The sequence below is a fragment of the Nicotiana attenuata genome, unplaced genomic scaffold (genome assembly GCF_001879085.1).
Source record: "Nicotiana attenuata strain UT unplaced genomic scaffold, NIATTr2, whole genome shotgun sequence".
In the NCBI taxonomy this organism is placed as follows: Eukaryota; Viridiplantae; Streptophyta; class Magnoliopsida; order Solanales; family Solanaceae; genus Nicotiana; species Nicotiana attenuata.
The window spans coordinates 1,012,756-1,025,098 of record NW_017670282.1 but is presented as its reverse complement, the minus strand read 5'-3'; the positions used below and the strand labels follow the sequence as shown (position 1 = coordinate 1,025,098).

At 44.2% G+C, this 12,343-nt stretch overlaps 1 long non-coding RNA gene across 1 annotated transcript in view; it reads right to left on the bottom strand.

Moving 5' to 3' along the window:
• Nucleotides 1-11,262: 11,262 nt before the first annotated feature.
• The window catches only part of LOC109237202, a 4,541-nt gene continuing 3,460 nt past the window's right edge, over nucleotides 11,263-12,343 (bottom strand). The window contains exons 2-3 of the long non-coding RNA XR_002069611.1: nucleotides 12,036-12,152; nucleotides 11,263-11,960 (exon numbers count right to left, since the gene is read on the bottom strand). This is a non-coding gene — a long non-coding RNA (uncharacterized LOC109237202). The remainder of the gene's footprint in view (nucleotides 11,961-12,035; nucleotides 12,153-12,343) is intronic.

The following is a 12,343-nucleotide window of genomic DNA, read 5'->3' as shown; positions in this document are numbered from 1 at the left end:
CGCGTTGCATTTTTGTGCGGACCGCGATGGGAGATTCAGAGAGGATGAATTCTGGGTCTTTGCCCAGCGCGGACCGCGGGCATGTTTGTGCGGTCCGCGGTGCTGTGTTCAGCAAACTTTTCTGCTGCTGTGTACTGATGTTATCTTTGCAATCTATTTGATTCACTTCATGTGCTTCAACTAATAATGTTAGACTCTTATCTTTGCAGACAATGGTCAAATAAAGGGGAGCCAAACAGTCACAACAACCCGGGAGAGGAGGTTCCTCCCGAGGGGGTAAAGGAAAAAGAAGAGCAAAGCTCACTCCCCGGGCTAGGGAAAACATAAAAAGAACTCGAAAATTGATCAAAGCTGCTGATAGGGCTGCTTCACATTCGTCGGGGAGTGAGTATGTACCCTTCAAAGACATCTCCTACGATTCAATCCCAACTCATGTAACTGACCCCCTCCACCTAGTTGATACCCCTCCCCCATCACCCACCTCCAAAAGACCAGTGACTGTAGTCTCAGATTCTTCTGACGAGTCCGCAGCTGGTAGTGAGCAATACTACATCTCCCCCCATAGCTTCATTATCTGGGGAGAGTACAGGCCAAGATGAGGGAGGTGAACCTCATGTTGGGGGGGTTGAGAGAACTAGGAAGCCTGAAGTCTGGGAGGATCAGTTTGTCACTCAAGTGGCCTTTCATAAGTTTAGGGAATGGTGGCCGTTGAGGAAGTTGATACCGGAGAGATGTTTTATTGACACTGATCTTTTACCCCACAACCCGAACGTGCAAAGGGAGTTCAGAACAAGATGGGGCTGGGAGTTCTTCATAGAGAGGTGCATCGATGCTAACGAGCACATGGTTAGGGAGTTCTACTCCAATGTGGCTCATATAGTCAAGGATACCAAGGTGACCAAAGTTAGAAACAAAATAGTGTTGTTTGATGGGAGATCGTTAAATGAGTATTTGGGGTTCCGTGATGAAGACGAGTCCCTTTATTTGGCAAAGTTGGCAATGAGAGAGGAAGTCCGCCCGTGGTTGGCCCAGTACTTGGCAATCCCAGGTACTGTGTCAAAGTGGTTACAAGCAGGAAAGAAGATATTCAGGAAGACATTCAATTTTGAGGCTCGAGGGTGGTCGACCTTTGTATGCAGTCAGCTTGACCCTTCTACTCATGACCAGACGATTCCTCTTACCCGAGCAGTTCTGGTTGCATCTATTATGGCTGGGTACTCGATCAACGTGGGAAATGTGGTGTCCCGTGTGATTTTTGCGGTGGGGCAAGAGCATGACAGGAATTATCCTTTTCCAAACACCCTATCAATGTATTTCCGGGATCTGGAGGTGGAGAAGAGGAGATATGATGTCAAGACCAAGCCTGTGGATCCTTACTCTTGGTACAGTATGCAAGGTCCGGACAACCCTAAATCCAAGAACTACAAGCCACCTTCCTCTGCCCCAATTGGCCAGTCTGAGGAGCCACTTGCGGTAGAGCCTTCTGCCGAGCCTTCTGTCACACCTGCCGCCACTACAGTTGAGGACTTGCCTCCAGGACCTTCTTCTTCTGCTGGTCCCAGTACTTCTGCAGGCCCGAGAGTGTCATCTTCCAGGACTCATCCATTCACTGCCCATCAGCTGAGTCAGATTTTTGCTAGCCTGAACAACTGGATGTCAGCAGCGACATCCAAGTTGTCCACCTTGTCTTCCACTATTCAGACCCAGGCAGCACCTCAGCCAGTTCAGATTCCTCAGTCCATTGAGGATACCTTGAAGAAGCTCCTGGAGAACCAGGAAAAGATTTTGAAGACTTAGGCTACCATATCTACAGCAGTAGAGTCACATGGCAAGGCTCTGAAGGAGCTTGCCAAGGAGCACAGAAAGATGCGGAGGTCACGGGCTTCAAAAGAGTCTGTGAAAGAGCTGCAGAAAGATGTGGACAAGCTATTGGCAGATCAGATGCCTTTAGACTTGTTATTTGGGGATCCAGCCCCTCCAGCAGCAGCACCAGTGCCACAGCCAGAGCAGGAGCAGGTACCCAGGCAGCCTAGGAAGAAGAGGAAGCTTCCCAGCACAGCAGATGCGGTTATTGAGGTGGCAGTCCCACAGGAGGCCTCCTCCACTTTGCCTCAAGATGCACCTGTCATACAGCCGGTCCAGGAGCAGGCTCCAGTCCCAGCAGTTGAGCAAAAGGAGGCCGGGAGCCAGTCTGAGGCTCCCACACATACGAAGGACTTGGGGACCACGGATGACCCCATGCAGATGGACCTGGCATAGGGAGCCCCTATATCCTTTGCTATGACTTTTTGTTTGATGCTTATTTTGGTAGTTGGCATTGGGGACAATGCTAGCTCTTATTCGTGGGGGTGCGCCCTACTTTTTTTTTATGACTATCTGGATGACTGTACATATTTGACTCAGTTTTTATTCCTTTTTGGTTGATTTTCCATTTGGTATGTATATAAATCTACATTCATTACTTTTTATCTTCTATTTTGGTTTGTATATAAAGTTAAGTGACATTTTGTATATATTCATCCCCGTTTGTATATTCTAACTCCCTATTGTAAATATTCATTCTATTTTTGTTTTTTGCAAAAATTTCTCGTTTTTAGCTTTATAGTTAGGTTCGTAGCCTTTTGATTTGTTTTTGATGCTTCCAATAAGCCCTTGGTTTTCTTAAGGCCACGGTTCTTTCCAAGGGTGGAATATTGTGTGAACCGGGTGGCTCTTCCCGATGATGGATGGAGTGACTACCTTCTTAAGGGTTTGAGTCCGTTTCTTTGATTTTTCTTTTGTTTTTGATAGCTGTAGTTAAGGGCACCTCAAGCAAAGCTTCACTTGGGCCTAGCACATTTGCCTTTGATCCCATGGTCAAAGACATAATGTTGTGTTTAGGATGGTGAAAGTCGTGGCCTTGAGACTCTTGCGTTGACCAAACAATCATCATGTGGTCGTTTCGGACCATTGTGTGCTTGAATCGTAACTAAGGTCGTTGTGGGCCCTCGACTCGATGTTTTAAGCAATCCCTTAGTGTGTGTGGTGAGGAATCTAATTGTGAGTCCAAGTCCCGAGCCAATGGTCTAGAACTTGCCCTGAATGTCTGTTGAGGCGAAATCCTAGGTGAAATTTGACTTGAGAAGTGATTATAGGCTCTCCTTGATCGAATGTTAAGCTGAACAATTCCATAGCCTACCAAAAAGATGATCCCTAGTTAACCCTTTTGAGCCTTAAAACTTTTCTTTCAAGAACCAATGCTACAAGCCTATACCTGTTCTAAATGATTACCCTCTCTTGGCACCCAAATATTCCCTTGAGTAATGGCAAATTTTTAAGTTTGGGGGGAGAGACAAGAAAGGAAACAAAGTGGTAGAAAGGTACAAAAGCAAAGGAAAAAAGGAAGGCAATGAAAAAGCAAGAAAAGAAAAAGACAAAAAGAAAGTCCAAAGTGAACAAGAATAAAAAGGGATTCAAAGGAAACAAAAATGAAAATAAAAAGGTGTGGAAAAAGTAGAAAAGGAGAATTGTTTTGAATTGCATAAGAAAGAGTGACAATGTGTCTCTCTAACCCCTTGTAAAGAAGTGAAATACTCAAAAGAGTCAAGAGAATTGTGCCATAATGAATCAAAAGAAGTGCTTAAGGGAAGATTGAACCCACTTGAATAAAAACATGTCCTACCCTTACCCAAAAGCCTTCATAATGACTCCACAAAAGCCCTATAGGATCTTGAGTTGAAGGAAACCTACATTAGTGGATACTTACATAAGGGGCAAGCATATGGTACCTACAGCCGGACTTGTGACCTTCTTCTTGAGAGAGATGAGTGAACTTCCATCAACCTCGATTTGTGTGTTAATACTCTAAAAGGTGAGGTTCGCTTAGGGAGAGTTGAGGATGTGTGAGTTTGGGTTCCACAATGACCAAAGTAATTCAGATAAGCTCTTTGATGAAATGTGTCAACTCTTGATGCTCTTGTGTCACATTTGATCCATGGTTTTTCAAAAGTTAAATGTGTTAATGATGCATTCGTATTGAGGGCAATTGTTAGTCCCAGTTGATGCTTGTTGAGGTTGCATTAGGGGAGCTGGAATTACTTGGATTTTCCTTTAAGGGGTGGGTCTTATTTTGTTTGCTTGAGGACAAGCAAAGGCTTAAGTTTGGGGGAGTTGATAAGTTAGGATTTTAATGTGTTTTATACCCCTACTTGCCTACGCTTTGGTTATAAATTGCTACAAAATAGTCCCAAAATGCTCACAAGTTGTACTTGATTGCAGGTTTGATCGACAAAGCGACGAAAGCCAAATATCGGCTCAGAAAGGAGTGAAACCTGCTCAAGTGTCAAAGACCAAGGAAGTTGAGGAAAAGAGGCCCTAGTGCGGACCGCGCAATTGTGAACGCGGCCGCACTAGGAGGTTTAGAGAATGGCATATTCAAGGGGAAGGCTACGCGGCCGCGGTCATTTCCACGCGGTCCACGGTCAGGCTCCGCGGCCGCGCTACACGTCTACGCGGTCCGCGGAGCAGAGATTCAGAGAGCCAAATTTGACCCCTTTTCAAGCAAAGCGGCCCGCGTCCATTTATGCGCGGCTGCGCTAACTTCCACCGCAGTCGCGCTACATTTTTACGCGGTCCGCGGTCCGCGGTCCCCAACTTCAGAGAAGCAGAAACTGAAAGTTCAAGAGCCAGTGCCGCCGCAGTCATGATTGCTCGATCCGCGCTGACCCCGCAGGGGTATTTTTGTCCAGTTTTTCCAGCCCAGTATAAAAAGGACCTTTTTCATTTTTAGGTTAAGTTTTATTTTTCTGAAGCTGCTGAGCTCGTGAGACCGAATAGTTTAGCCATTTTTGGCACTTTTGCTCTTCAATATTGTATTTTCTTCCTAGCAATTGATTAATATGTTTACTTCTTCATCTATTTCTTTAATTTTTGCATCTAGCATGAGTAGCTAAACTCACTAGCTAGGGTTGTGGCTCAACCCTAGTGTGGGTAATTGATGGGTGTTGCCATCTAAGGTTAGATTGATATTGGGTGTTAGCTATTAGGGTTAATTTTAGGTTTTAATTAAGGATTGGTGGTAGCAAACACTAATTCTAGCTTGGTGGGTTTAACTCTTCTTGAGAAAGAGAGTCTACGACCCAAAATTGACCCAACAAGGAATTGGGATGGACCCATGAGAAATGGTAGTCCCAATTAACGGGTTAAACCTCGAGAGAGTAATCACCCTACTTGAACCCTAGTTGCTTGGTCTAATTGGCCTTCCCAATTGGCCTTGAGAGAGTCAATTGGGCAAAATCACTCTCTCTACCGAGAGGTGTGAGAGTGGGTACAATTGTGCAACAGTTATAGCATAAGGCCCAAATATGTCAATCTATCCTTAGTAGCATCTACCCGTTAGTTAACCACCTAGGTAATGCCCGACCCTAGTGCCTTTCTCTATATTAATTACAACTTAGCAATATTCCCGTAGCATAATTTAGTTTCAATCATTAGCTTTTTAAAGGTAGATATATAAATCAAAACCAAATATGTTTGAAGAGACATTAGAAGCACAACCGCAATTCTAGACTAAACAGACATTACAACTCCACTACTAGCTCCCTGTGGAAATTCGATCCCGAACCACTATTCGTGTAAAAGCTGTTGCGACCCGCTCTTCCTACTTTAGTATAGTGTTGAGTCGGCAGCGATCAACGGCACCTAGCCTCTACGACTAGGTAAGCCTAACAAATGCGGATAAAGAAACAATTGCAGAAGAAAGTAATTAAAAGCCGAGATAACAAGGTTAAAAAGTATTTAAGATGCCGCCTGGCATATAACAGTACAAGAATCTCAATCTAACACTCCCAATATCCGGAACCCCATGAATCACAAGCTAAAAGATTACATATAAGCTCTAACTCCAGAATGTCTACCAACGAGGGAAAATACAGAAATGGCTATACTAGTACTGAGAATAGAAAGGGACTTTTCGGTCTGCGGACGCGGCAGATATACCTTGGAGTCTCTACAAAACGCCTCGCCTCAAGCGTGATAAGTCTGAGTGGGAGTACCTGGATCTGCACATGAAAAACATGCGCATGAAGGGCATGAGTACACCACAGCGGTACTCAGTAAGTGTCAAGCCTAACCTCGGTCAGGTAGTGACGAGGAAGGTCAGGCCCTATTGAGGTTAAAGGAAATACAAGATATAACAGTGTAGAATAAAACAGTATACTTAAGTGCAACAGTAAAAAGTAACACAGGATGAAGAACAACAGCAACTTTAACAGAAACAAAGTAATAACAGAAATAAATACAGCTCAACGTAGAGATAACAACCAGGGGATCTACCAGGACACCGTCCTGTATTCCCCAAATATAAATATCCAGTGGATCTCCCGGGTGCAGTCCCGTAGTCCAACTCATAATGCGCGAGGTTCTACCGGAATACCACATCCGTTATCCAAAATATAAATACTCAATACTGGGGGATCTACCGGGTGCAATCCCATAGTTCCAATATAAAAGTGCAGGGGGATCTCCCGAATTCAATTCCGTAGTCCCAAAGTAAACACACAGCAGTAACACAAAAGAATACTCAATTCGGTTTGAATTTCCATACAAAAATAAAATAGGTATTTCTAGCCTAGCAGGCTGCACATAATCCAAATAAGGCAATTTGAGCAAGTAAGGCAATTAAGTCAACTAAACATGCTTCCCTAAGCTAATAGCAGGCTTAAATTACACACGGTATGAACAGGAAACAGGAAATCACATTTATAGTTACTTAAGTAAAATGGATTTTCAACAATTAGCACAAGTACACACTCGTCACCTCATGTACAGGGTATTTCAATTATCAACCAACCAAATCCTAAGGGGAGTTTCCCCCACACAAGGTTAGACAAGCCACTTACCTCGAACCGGCTCAAAATCAACCCGAAACCCTGTTCTTGCCATGAGTACTCGACTCCAAATGACCCAAATCTATTCAACTCAATTGCATAATATAAATAACACTTCAAGTAACTGATTCTACAAATAAATTCTAAGCTAATACGCAAAATTAGGTAAAATGACCAAAACGCCCTCCGAGCCCACGTCTCGGGATCGGGTAAGATTTACATTTTCAAAATCCTCATACTCTCACGAGTCTAACCATACCAAAATTATCCAAATCCAATATCAAATTCCCATTCAAAACTCGAAATCTAGGTCTAAGAACTTTCCCCCAATTTTCATCCCAAATTCCAAAATTAAATGATGAATTCATGTTTAGATTAATGGGTTATAAGCAAAAGGGAGATATGAATCATTACCCAATCGATATCTCTGAAAATTCCTCAAAATCTTGCTCAAATCCGAGCTCCAAAGCTCTAGTTTTCACAAAAATGGCTAAACCCTCGACTTTGAAATTTTATATTCTGCCCAGACACGTTCTTCTTCGCGAACGCGAGACTACTATCGCGAATGCGATGCACAAAAATCCTACTGGCCAACTTCCTCTTTCACGAACGCGATGCCCAAGTCGCGAACGCGATGACCAACTTCCTTCCTCCTACGCGAACGCGGAAACATCTTCGCGAACGCATAGGTATAAGATCCCACAGCCCCGCGAACGCGGGAATACCTTCGTGAACGCAAAGCATTAACCCTTCACCAGCCCCAGCTCCTCTTCGTGAACGCGTGGCCCCACTAGTGAACGAGAAGAAGGAAACCAGAACTGACTACTACAACTTTTTTTGCAATTCTCTAAGTTCCAAAAATGACCCGTTGAGCATCCGAAACATACCCGAGGCCCCCGGGACCTCAACCAACATGCCAACCAATCCTAAAACATCATTCAAACTTGTTCCAATCTTCGGAACGCTCAAAACAACATCAAAACACCAATTTAACATCTGATTCAAGCCTAAGAACTCCAAAAACTCTCAAATTACGCTTTCGATCACAAAGTCTATTAAACCTCGTGCGAATGACCTGAAATTTTGCACACACGTCACATTCAACACTACGGAGCTACTCCAACTTCCGAAATTCCACTCCGACCCCGATATCAAAATCTCACTATCGAACCGGAAACTTTAAAAATTCAACTTTCGGCATTTCAAGCCTAAATAAGCTACGAACCTCCAAACAAAAATCCAAACACGCTCCTCAACCCGAAATCACCCAACGGAGCTAACGGAACTGACGGAATTCCATTCCGAGGCCGTCTTCACATTGCTCCGACTACGGTCCAAATTCTAAAGCTTAAGCTCTCTTTTAGGGACTAAGTGTCCCAAAACACTCCGAAACTCCAAATAAATCCTCCCGGCAACTCACAATAGCAGAAACAAAAAAGGGGAATGCAGTTAATAGGGGATCGGGGCGTTAACTCTTAAAACGACCGGTCGGGTCGTTACATCCTCCCACACTTAAACATTCGTTCGTCCTCGAACGAGCATAGAGACATACCTGAAGCAGTGAACAAATGAGAGTAACGGCTGCGCATATCCTGCTCGGTCTCCCAAGTCGCCTCCTCGACCGGCTGACCCCGCCACTGAACCTTCACAGATGCAATGTTCTTTGACCTCAACTTTCGAATCTCCCTGTCCAATATCGCCACTAGCTTCTCAACATATGATAGATCCTTGTCCAACTGGACTGAACTGAAATCCAACACGTGCGACGGATCACCGTGCTATCTACGGAGCATCGAAACATGAAATATCGGATGAACTCCTGCCAAGCTGGGAGGTAAGTCAAGCTCATAAGCAACCTCCCCAACACGCCTCAATATCTCAAAAGGGCCAATAAACCTCGGACTCAACTTCCCTTTCTTCCCAAACCTCATAACGCCCTTCATAAGTGAAACCCGAAGCAGGACCCGCTTTCCAACCATGTAGGAAACATCACGAACCTTCCGGTCCGCATAACTCTTCTGTCTGGACTGGGCTGTGCGGAGTCTATTCTAAATTACCTTGACTTTCTCCAAAGCATCCTGAACCAAGTCTGTGCCCAATAATCTAGCTCACCCGGCTCAAACCAACCCACCGGGGATCTACACCGCCTACCATACAAAGCCTCATACGGTGCCATCTGAATGTTGGACTGATAACTGTTGTAGGAAAACTCTGCCAATAGCAAGAACTAATCCCAAGACCCTCCAAAATCGATCACACACGCACGGAGCATATCCTCAAGAATCTGAATAGTGTGCTCGGACTGTCCGTCTGTCTGAGGGTGAAATGTTGTACTCAACTCCACCCGAGTACCCAACTCATGCTGTACGGCCCTCCAGAACCGTGATGTGAACTGAGTACCTCTATCTGAAATGATGGAAATTGGAATACCATGCAGACGAACAATCTCTCGGATATAAATCTCTGCCAACTGCTCCGAAGAATAGGTGGTACACACAGGAATGAAATGCACGGACTTGGTCAGCCGATCCACAATAACCCAAATGTCATTGAACTTCCTCAAAGTCTGTGGGAGCCCAGTTACGAAGTCCATGGTGATCCGCTCCCACTTCCACTCCGAAATCTCTATCTGCTGAAGCAATCCACCAGGTCTCTGGTGCTCATACTTAACCTGCTGACAATTAAGGCACTGAGCTACAAACCCAACTATATCTTTCTTCATCCGTCTCCACCAATAGTGCTGTCTCAAATCCTGGTACATCTTCGCGGCACCCGGATGAATGGAATACCGCGAACTATGGGCCTCATCTAGAATCAACTCCCGAAGCCCATCAACATTGGGTACACAAACTCGACCCTGCATCCTCAATACCCCGTCATCACCAATAGTCACATCTCTGGCATCGCCATGCAAAACGTTGTCCTTAAGGACAAGCAAATGAGGGTCGTTAAACTGACGCTCCCTGATACAATCAAACAAGGAAGACCGAGAGACCACGCAAGCTAGAACCCGTCTGGGCTCCGAAAGATCCAATATCACAAACTGGCTGGCTAAGGCCTGATCATCCATCGCCATGGGCCTCTCTGTTGCTGGTAAATAAGCCAAACTCCCCAAACTCTCTACCCGGCGGCTCAAAGCATCGGCCACCACATTAGCCTTGCCCGGGTGATACAAAATAGTGATATCATAGTCCTTCAACAGCTCTAGCCATCTCTCTAACTCAAATTACGGTCCTTCTGCTTGAACAGATGCTGCAAACTCTAGTGATCAGTATAAATCTCACAAGGCACACCGTACAAATAATGACGCCAGATCTTCAAGGCGTGAACAATAGCAGTTAACTCGAGATCATGGACAGGATAATTCTTCTCATGTACCTTCAACTGTCTAGACGCGTAGGCAATCACCCTACCGTCCTGCATCAATACCGCTTTAAGGCCAACCCTCGAGGCATCACAATAGACAGTATAAGTCCCGAACCGATAGGCAATATCAAAACTGGGGCTGTAGTCAAAGCTGTCTTGAGCTTCTGAAAGCTCCCCTCACACTCTTCCGTCCACTGGAACGGAGCACCCTTATAGGTCAGCCTGGTCATAGGTGTTGCAATAGATGAAAATACCTGAACAAATCGATGGTAATAACCCGCCAAGCCAAGAAAACTGCGGATCTCTGTAGCTGGAATGGTCTGGGCCAACTCTGCACTGCCTCCACTTTCTTCGGATACACCTGAATACCCTCACTCGAAACCACGTGGCCCTAGAATGCCACGGAATCCAACCAAAACTCACATTTCGAGAACTTAGCATATAGTTTCTTCTCCCTCAATGTCTAGAGCACTGTCCTCAGGTGCTGCTCATGGTCTTCCCGACTCCGGGAATGTACCAGAATCACTACTAGAAACACATGGATTTCCCACGGCGAAATCAGTGGGAAACTGGTGGGAAAATCGAGTTTTCACCCCGCATTCCCACCGAAACGAGTCACCAGGAAAATGCCTGGTGGGAAATGTCTTCCCAGAGAAGCGGTGGGAAATTTCCCACGGTTTTCCCAGAGAAACTTTAATTGGAAAAATAACAAAAATTTCCCACCAACAATCAGTGGGAACTATTATTAGTAATTTTTATTAATTTTAATACATTAGCCGGGGAAGTGATGGGAAAAATGCACGGGGAGCTGGAAATAAAATATGAACTTTCCCACTGATAACCGTGGGAAATATGCAAGTTGTATGAACTTTCCCACCGATATCAGTGGGAAATATGCAAGTTCTGCAACTAAAGTGATGAACCTTCCCACGGAATCAGTGGCAATTCCGTGGGAAATCTGAAAATTATTTTTGTGCACAATGCTGTAAATATACTGCACCACCTGCCAAACAAAAAAATACAACCACCAACAACCTAAATACAATTAAATATTCACACACAAAAATCAGCATCTTCCAATCCATTTCGTTAATTAACAACCAACCAAAACTAAAAATACTGGAAACCGATAATGCAACTAAACATTCAAATAAGAATTCAATCTTATCCAATTGATACATAACATCCAACGTCATAGTCCTACCCAAAATCATATTAATAAAAGAAACTATTCCTTAGTCTTGTTAGAGCGTGATGGAGAACGTGGCACAGGAAATCCACCAGATGCTAAGAGGTAGTTTAGCTGGGCCTTGAGGCTTTCAACGTCACCAGTGACACGGGTAAATGCAGCATCCTTTCGCCTCATTTCTTCATCCCTCTGCCTCTCCTCTTCCTCCCTCCTCCTATCTTCTTCCTCCCTTCGCTTTTCCTCCTCCCGCGCAGCCCTTTCCTGTGCATACAACTCAGTGATCTCTGCTATTCTTTTATTCAATAGCTCAAACTCATCCTGATTAATCAAGGACCTTGAGAAGAAGAGCCACCAGATCCAAAAGACCGACGACTAGAACTAAACTCTGATCCAAGGCCGTAAACTCTTCCCTTATGTACGCCACCAGCCGCCTTAATCCACAAGTCCATATGATTCTCCTGGGATGGTTGGATTGGCTTTCCTTGATCATCAGTTGGTTGGCTTTGAATGAACTCCTCCAAGGATTGTTTGAAAGTATTCTGCAAAGAAGTTACAACTATTATATGAATAAATTTAATTAATGAAAAGTATTAAAAAGTAACTTGAAATCTTACATAGGTTGTCTCGGCCCGTGGCTCGATCCAAGTTGTCTTTGTTCCATCCTTTAGCTTCTTCATATGTGTATGCTCAAATACCTCATCTTGAGTAGCTGGTCTTTTTAAAGACTTTTCCTATTAAATAAAACATGAAAAAAGAAAAATTAAAGTGCTATGTCCATGAAACTTCAAAAAGATTAGTTAACCGTGTAATTAGTTACAACAACAACAGTTTAGGCATATACATATATACCTTGTATTCCAGAAATATGGGGCCAAAAAGATTAATAATAACAATAATAAGAATCCCTCATGATAACCACTGC